At 43.2% G+C, this 8,876-nt stretch overlaps 1 long non-coding RNA gene across 2 annotated transcripts in view; it reads right to left on the bottom strand.

The window, feature by feature from the left end:
- LOC112551084 overlaps positions 1 to 8,876 on the bottom strand; it is a 24,542-nt gene that overhangs the window by 4,154 nt on the left and 11,512 nt on the right. The window lies entirely within an intron of this gene.

Below are 8,876 nucleotides of genomic sequence, written 5' to 3'. Positions count from 1 at the left end.
GAATGCCATAATGACATATGCTGGTCTGTAGAGATCTGAAACAAAGCAACAATTATAGTGCAGATGAAACACTGCAAGGTCTAGATGCATTTTTCAATACACTTTTGCTGGGTCTGGCTCCATCATTCTCTTTCTCTTTTTATTACAATCAAGTTTTTCTATTACTTCAGTACTTTAGATAACAATACACTCTTGAAAACAACCTTACGCTGAATACAAAAGTAAAATATCTAAGACCATCTGCTAATAGTCTCCATTTTAAACACTTTTAATAGGATACTGTGTGCCACGTTAACATTTGCTTTTGGGAAGGAAAAGGGATAACAAGTACATACATTTCCCACAAGGATAAACTAACATGAATTATGGACTGTGTGCTGTTTTGTGATTAACAAGGACAGAAGAATCTGGGAACAGATCTGATTTGACCAAAAAGAAACCCATACACCACACATGCACCCCAGCAAATGCAGCATCATGCAATGAATTACTGATCAAATGAACTAACTGAACTGTTTTATCAGCTCAAGAAGTCAATCGGACAAGCCAGAGAGCCAAGTCCCAGTTACACAGCTAATCTACCCTAGAAGGTTAATTCATTCATCAGCAAGATTTCTGGTTCATGTAAGGTACTTCTCTCAACCTTCCTGTAACATGCAATAAGTATATTTTTGAGAACAGTAGAAAAGCACAAGAACTAGTGTTTTGAGGGTGGGGAGGGGGAGTCTTCTTTTTTGTTCTTTTTTTTTTTTTTAATAATCTGAAGCCCAACAGTCTTCGTATGAGCAAAAAAAAATAAAAGGTGTGGTGGAGACAAACATAGAAAACTACATTATTATTTTTTTAAGTTACATTTGTCCCTGAAATAAGACAGCTGACATGAGTGGAACTATTCTAGGGGGAGGATAAATTTTGCCCATGATGCTTTCTTATGGGGCGTGATGAGACATGAGAAGAGCTCCGATGCATCTTTTGCCATAGAATTACAGGCAACTGCAAAACAGAAAGAGTAGCATGGCAGATTTTCAGGCTTTAAACACAGAGTTTGGTAGTAATAGAGCATAACACAGTTCTCTTCACTCAGGCTGATGGTCAAGATGGTGCTCCCTGCTCTTTGTAGCTCAAACCCCAAGCTCAACAGGGCCTGTTGGTTGCCATTAGCTTTCAAGGTTACTTCAGAAAACTTCAGGCCCAGGGGATCAATCAATTTAGACCCAAAGAAAAAGTACAGAATGAATGTTTTGGAAAAGGTAACAAGACAAGACTTCTGGTTCCATTTAAAAGCTAATGAAAGAACTAAGGTGAGTACTGCTGAACTTACACAGCAGATGGGCAGCTGCTGTGTGTTAGGTGGGGGCATCACCGTTACAGAACACAGTATGTAACAGAACACAGTGCTTGTTGTCTCAGTCTCGGTTTGCTGATTTATATTAATATCTCATAATACACTCGCTGTTGGGGGAGATTCCCTTTGTGTTGAGTAATCTTACACAGAAATCTGAAGAAAGACAAAATCAAATCGCACTCCTAAAAAACGGTCGTATCGTTCCAATTATAAAGCAACCAAACATAAGTTGACACCAAATTTTCAGGCTCAATTTTATAAAATCTCCCCCCACACTTTCCCCCTAAATATTAGTGAATAACTACAGATAAAGACCTGGAACTGCTATGTCCATTAATAAATCCCACAGGCAAATCAAATGACCAAGGAAAGACCCAAGCAGTTAAATTTTAACAGTTAAAATACTAATATGAAAACTGCACTGAAAATAAATTCCAGACTTGCTATTTTTACTTCATGCACAAAAAATGTTACAAACACAAAAGTCATGACTTTCAGGGCCCAGTAAGTTGACCCCACTTAAAAATCAACTGTAATTTTTATGGTTCTTTGGGAGGGGGAGAAGAAAATGGAGACTTCCAATAAGAACAATCATAGAATCATAGAAGTAGGGTCAGAAGGGACCTTGTAGATCTTCAAGTCCGACCCCCTGCCTGGGCAGGAGAGAAACTGGGCTCAAGTGACCCCAGTCATGTAGGCATCGAGCCGCTTCTTATGGACCCCCAGAGTAGGAGCCAGCACCACTTCCCTTGGAAGTTGGTTCCAGATCCTAGCCGCCCTAACTGTGAAGTAGTTCTTACGGATGTCTAATTTAAACCTACTCTCCAACAACTTGTGGCCGTTATTTCTTGTTATCCCGGGGGGCGCTGGGGGAAACAAGGTCTCCCCCAAACCCTTCTGGTCCCCCCTAGTGAGTTTATAGATGGTCCCAACGTCCCCCCTCAACCTTCTCTTGTGAAGGCTGAACAGGTTCAGGTCCCGTAGCCTCCCATTGTAGGGTCTGCCCTGCTGTCCCCGGATCATGCGGGTGGCCCTCCTCTGGACACTCTCAATGTTGTCCACATCTCTCTTGAAGTGGGGCACCCAGAACTGGACACAGTATTCCAGCTGTGGCCTGACCAGTGTCACGTAGAGGGGGAGGATCACCTCCTTGGCCCTACTTGAGATGCACCTGTGGATGCATGATAGGGTCCAGTTAGCCCTCCCTCCCCTGCTTGGAGTCAGTGATGACTCCAAGATCCCTTTCTGCCTTCGTGCTCTCAAGAAGGGAGTTTCCCATCTTATAAGTGTGCTGCTGGCTAGCGTGCCCACCTCACCCCAAATTTTGGTATCATCAGCGAATTTGAACAGGTTGCTTTTCACCCCATCGTCCAAATCGCTGATAAAGAAATTGAACAGCGCAGGCCTAAGGACCGAGCCCTGGGGGACTCCACTGCCCACTTCCCCCCAGGTCGAATATAACCTGTCCACCACCACCCTCTGAGTACAACCCTTCAGCCAATTAGCAATCCATCTGACCATGTAGGCATCGATGCCACAGTCACCTAGTTTTTTAACGAGGATGGGGTGAGAGACAGTGTCAAAGGCCTTGCTGAAGTCCAGAAAGACTACATCCATGGCGACACCTGCATCCAATGCTTTTGTGACCTGATCATAAAAGGCAATCAGGTTGGTCTGACATGACCTGCCCCTAATGAAACCGTGCTGGTTGCCCCTCGGCATCACCCCTGATGCCAGCCCATCACAGATGTGCTCCTTGATGATCTTCTCAAAGAGTTTCCCCAGGATTGAGGTAAGACTGACAGGCCTATAGTTGCCCAGGTTCTCCCTCCTCCCTTTCTTAAAGATGGGGACCACATTGGCTATCTTCCAATCATCTGGCACCTGGCCCGAGCACCACGAGCACTTGTAAAGCCGTGCCAAGGCTGTGCCAATACAATGCAGTATTTCATCCCAGTGAGATTAAAACACTACAACTATTCTATACTTCGGTCCATCCCCCACAAGAGGCAGAAGAATGTATAAGTTATTGGGGTGCAGTTTACCCATATTAATTTCAGAATCACTCAAAACCTTCCCTGCATTGTGGAAAACAGGGACATTTAAAAATAATTGGTGAAGAAGAACTATAAAAATAGTATCTGAAGTAATAACATTTATGATCCATTTTCAAACTGTGGAAATCTAAGAGCAAGATCTTGCAACTGATTGAAGTCATCTCATCATCTGATAAGCGACACAGATTCAGGGTTTAAAATAACATTTTTCTAAAGAAATTAAAACATTGAACTTTACTTAGATAAACTGCCTTCTAGGATGGGCAGACCATCACACAGCTGAAAAGGGGTTTTCAGAATTATAATTTTTAAGCAGCTCTAGCTGCTGTTCAAGTGCACAGCTTTCCAGAAGGAATCAAGTAAACAGTTTGAGTAAGTCACTTCAGTGCAGTTAAATAAAACCATTTGAATAGTCTCCTTTTCCCAGCCCTGAAAATTCCACTTTTCCACAAAGTAATTGGCAATGTCTCACGTGAAGGCAAAAGATACATATGCTAATTTTTCAAAGCCCCAAATTTGGTGTGCAAGTGGCAAAAACCAGCACTCTCTCTTCTGCGCATTTACTATGAATAAAGTAGGATATTCTTCAGACGAGCTGAAAAAAAAATCAAGCCGCCGCAAAAGAATGTATTAAGTTACCATGAAGATGACAGAAAAAGCCAACTGGGAATTTTTCTTTGGAAAATTATCCGTTTGACATTATTGAAACCTTTTCTGGAAATGTGCAAAATGAGTAAGACCTCTGCTACAGTAACCAAGTAAGTGAGGCACCCATCATGTATAAAGTGGGAGACCAAGATCCAAATCCCTACTCAGCCTGATTTACACCAGGGACTTGAACTTCCCCATATCCTAGGTGAGCGCTATAAGTACTATGCTATTTTGGTGGATGTCATTTGTTTACCATCAATAGAGTGAGGGGGCAAAACTGAGGCAGCTGCCCCAGGCACTGCCTTTGTGAGGAGGGCACAAAAGTAGCCAGTGCCACAGGAGCAATTGGCATAGCAGGAGCTGGCACTGCCCCAGGTGCAGAGCTGAACTACTATGCTTCTATTTTCCATTATATGTTTGGAAAGGTCTTGGTTTTCTCCCAATTCAAGAAAAATATTTGAAGCCTCAATTTTTTTTCATAGGGCAGGAAACCCGTTTCCTCCTTGGCTCTGATGGCAACTTCCAAATAAAGAAATAATGGCCACAAGCTAGCAGAGAGCAAATTTAGACTAGACATTAGGAAGAACTTCTTCACAGTTAGAGTGGCCAAGGTCTGGAATGGGCTCCCAAGGGAGGTGGTGCTCTCCCCTACCCTGGGGGTCTTCAAGAGGAGGTTAGATAGGCATCTAGCTGGGGTCATCTAAACCCAGCACTCTTTCTTGCCTATGCAGGGGGTCAGACTCGATGATCTATTGAGGTCCCTTCCGACCCTAACAACTATGAATCTATGAATCTATTCCCTTACCATACTCCCCTCACCTGTCCTGATCCAATAAAGTCACTTATTTACGAACATGAAAACAAGACAATGAGAGACTGAAAGTGGACAAAAATTTGTCTGAGTAGGCAAAGACTTGTTACAATGTGCTGGCACAACTTTTTGTTCCTTAAAAATCGATGTCACCCTGAGTGAAATCCTAACCCCACTGAAGTCAACAGAAAAATTTCCACTGATTTAATGAGGATTTCAAGCAGATAAGGATTTTCATCCCAGGTCTTTAAGAGAGAGAGACAAGAAAAGAAAGAGCAAAGTTTTACCACCAGGGCAAGAGATGAGACGGAAGAGAGAGGCAGATGGATTTTGATTTTTTAAGAGTTAAAAGGTCACTCATCTTTACAAAAGCTAATGAAACAAATGTCATTAGATGTAGGAAATATGAAAGGTCAAATAAATATCCTGAACATGAAGCTAAAATGCTACTGAAGGACTAAAGGAAGCAAAGGAACACATCCCTTCCTTTGAGAATAATATGATTAAAGAATAAAAATAATTTTGGATGAAGAATCTCAAGCAAAAAGAAACAAACTAAAGGTCTGAAATAGCCAACTAATGTTTAAAAAAAATCCTTTAATAGAATAAGGACAGAAGAAACATTAGGAGCTACAACATTTATATTTCCTAGAAAACTTTTGAATGAGTTCTTAAATCTTGAAATCTCCTGGGCATCAGCCCGTCCAACAAAATCTAAAACCACCCTCAGATATTGCAGTAAGGTTTCTGAAATGTACAGACTGAAATACCACATTAGATCAATTATTCAAAATGAAAGGAAATAAGGAGCAGTTTTTAATCGAGAAAGTAATTAATCATAGGAGCAATTTACCAAAGAACTCAGTAGAGTACTTTTGTTTTGAAACCTTCAATTCAAGATATGATGTCTCTCTCAAAGATAGGCCCTGCTTCAATCACAAGTTATCAAGCTACATGAATCCTTGGGTCTTTCAAAAAGGCATTTAGCTACTGATCTCAGTGGTATCAGGACTTTCCCTGAAAAAGTAGGGTGAACCTGAAGGGGAAACCACAGTTAAGCCAAAGAGTCTACAGAAAGGGGAGACAGAGGTGTAAGCATTTGCAGGAACAGGGGGGACCTTGTAGACAGCATTTTTCACCTCACTCTTGGATATTTACCCTAATTCCATCACAACAATGGTCCATCCTGTCTTTTAAGTTTACATTCCAGGATAACTTCTCTTTTCTCCAATACATGTGTTTATCATTACTTTTCATCTATTTTCAGGATTTTCTCACTCTGCCTCTGGGACACATATACACCTCTGAATAGTAATTTATTATCATAGTATCTTATAGAGTATTCCTCAGAAATGCACATACAAAGGTGAATTAATCCTGCATTTTTTAATTTCTTGTTTGGCTGGCTATACATCTTATGTAGAAGGATATCTAATATGTGTGTGTGCATGTGCGCTGTCCTCAAACTGTCTTAATAAAATTCAATTACCACTTTATCCAATTAATGGATGCAGTTTCCATCAATTTAATTCCATACAGGAGATTTATTATTCTTCTCTATTGGTATGAAAGTTTTCAACCCACTTCTAACTGGAGAAGTACAAGTAAACTGAAAAGTGACTCTATCCATATTCCTTCAATCTAAAAAAGACAGGCATATTTCCAGATCCTGAATATTTAGCCACATATTACACATAAAGTAATAATTTATTGCTATAAGTTGCATTAATACAATTATTTGGATCTTCTATGTGTGTAGATTTCCAACAGGTATAGAAAGAAAGGTCAAGCATTTTTAGCCCCATTTTACATATAAAATAACTAAACTGAGAAGTCATGGCCCAAAAATCTAACTTAATATCCAAACCAGGAGTGCTGAACTAACCCCATTCCCAGAGCCAGATCTGGACCACAAAGCTTGTCATGGATAAGGTGGCAGGCCCAGAAAAGGAGGCATCAGTAGCAGGGCAAGTGGCTGTGGTCCAAGTGACAGCAGGCCAGGTAGTCACCAGCCATGGCTGCAGCAACACAAGCAGAAGTGGCAGGAGGGCCAGCAACCACTAGCCAAGAAGTCGTTTGTGAATATCACTGGGCTAAGTGGCAGCAGGCTCAAGTGGCGGTGTGGCAAGCTGGACTGTGTCAGCACTGCCTTCTCTTGCCTACCTGCCACCAATGGTCATGGTCCAATGGGATTTCAAGCCCCCAATTCTGCAGCAGGCCCTGCCCCACACTGGCCCCTTCCCCAAACTCCCTGATCTTTCAGAAGTTCCACAGGCTGGATGGGGCAGTTCAACAGGCTTGATCCAGTCCACAGGCCATATGTTTGACACCCCAATCTAAAGCATTCCCACAGCTAGCCTAAAAATTGTAAGTCTCATCTCAGGAGCACAAATCTAAACCACTCCAGAGATGCACAGCACTCCATCTTGCATACTCTCCATCTAGTTTCATGAGCCTTTCCTTCTTGGTAGCCGGTAGGCCAGCTTCAACAGCCCTTCTTATTGTATAATGCTTTAGACCCTGATCAGCTTGGCCTGGTAGTCAGGGCCCTTCACTGGGAAGTAGGAGATATGGATTGAACCTCCCTTTGACAGAAGGGACTTTAGGATCTCCCATTCCCTGTTCAATTGCCCTAACCACTATGCCTCTGCTCAAAAAGTGGGTGAAGTTTTCACAGCTTCTTTGGAGCGGTTGTATGATACTGGAGTTTTACTTTGACACTAACTTAGTTATGCATGTCAGCATCCATACTGGTACAGTAGTTTAAAATCCAGCATGCAAATCCTTCATAGTTTCTATTATAACTGTACTGGGGATTTATCAAGTGTAGCTGTGGGCCCATGCACTATGTTAGTTTGTTGCCTCAGATACCCTTAAAAATGGTCAACTCACTCTCTTCCTCTTACTCAAACTCTGCTTTTAGGTCATTAATGTTACTTAGCTTTTCAGTTATGTCATAGGATCTACCCTTTGTGACATTAACTGAAGCCCACCAGGCAACAGCAATCAGTTTTTTACAAGTGTTGATAGGGTTCAAACTCTGCTAATAACCTAGGATAGGTGCTATACAACTTTATACACCATGGACGTGTCTACACATGCAAGCACATGCACTTGCAGCAGCTCAAATAGAAATGGTGCAAATTTGAGCCAGGGCTTTTTGCCTCAGCACACATGCCCAGACATGCACTTTGGTGTGGGGCAAATTGTGCCACTTGGGGCAAAATAACCCTGCCTGGCTCCTCCTAGATCTGCAGCCAGGGGGAGCTAGAGCCTGGGGCCAGCACCTGCATTTTCCCCTAGTATAAAAAGCTGCCCTGTCCTGGACCTATCAGTATAAAAAGATGCCTTGGCAAGTAGCTCAGGGCTACTTGCTCTCAGGAGCTTCTGGGACCCAGCCAATTGGTACCTGGGGACACTACCCCTTGTGATAGCTGGACTGCTGAAGCAGCCCTGAGAGTTCCCTGCACCCTCTACCCACTGCAGCAGTCTGGCAGTCGGGGCTGCTGCCTGGCTGTGACCTGCTGTGCACCTACCAGACTCAGCAATCAGTTGGGCAATGTTTTATTGATCTATCTACATTGTTAAAGCAATTTGGAAGCCTACAGTATCTCTATCATCATAATAAAGTGAATTCTAAATACCTATATGTTTTGCTGCCCCCCACAGGGGCCACAGCCCTCCCAACAGGGGTCAAATGACCCCTGCAAGAGCTACCACCCCCCTGCAAGGCCCACATACCCCACCCCTGCTTGCTCTCTCAGCCCCCATGGCTGCCCCTCACCCCCCAAGACTCCGGCACTTAAAAAAAAAAATGTGCCTCTACTCATGGCAGGAGCAGGGGCTGGGGGGGTTCTGGGGCCTCCTGGCAGAGCCCCCCCCCCATGCAGAGAGGGGGAGCAGGGGGCAACAGGGCCTGGGGCTGTCTCTGGCCCGCACTGTGCAGGGGGGGGGCAGTGACCCTGACTGCAGCTAGAACTGCTGGTGAGTGCATGGGGGGTGTTTTTTTTAA

The sequence above is a fragment of the Alligator sinensis genome, unplaced genomic scaffold (assembly GCF_000455745.1).
Source record: "Alligator sinensis unplaced genomic scaffold, ASM45574v1 scaffold832_4, whole genome shotgun sequence".
Lineage (NCBI taxonomy): Eukaryota > Metazoa > Chordata > Crocodylia > Alligatoridae > Alligator > Alligator sinensis.
Note: the sequence above shows the minus strand (reverse complement) of the source record. Positions and strands in the feature narration are given on the sequence as shown.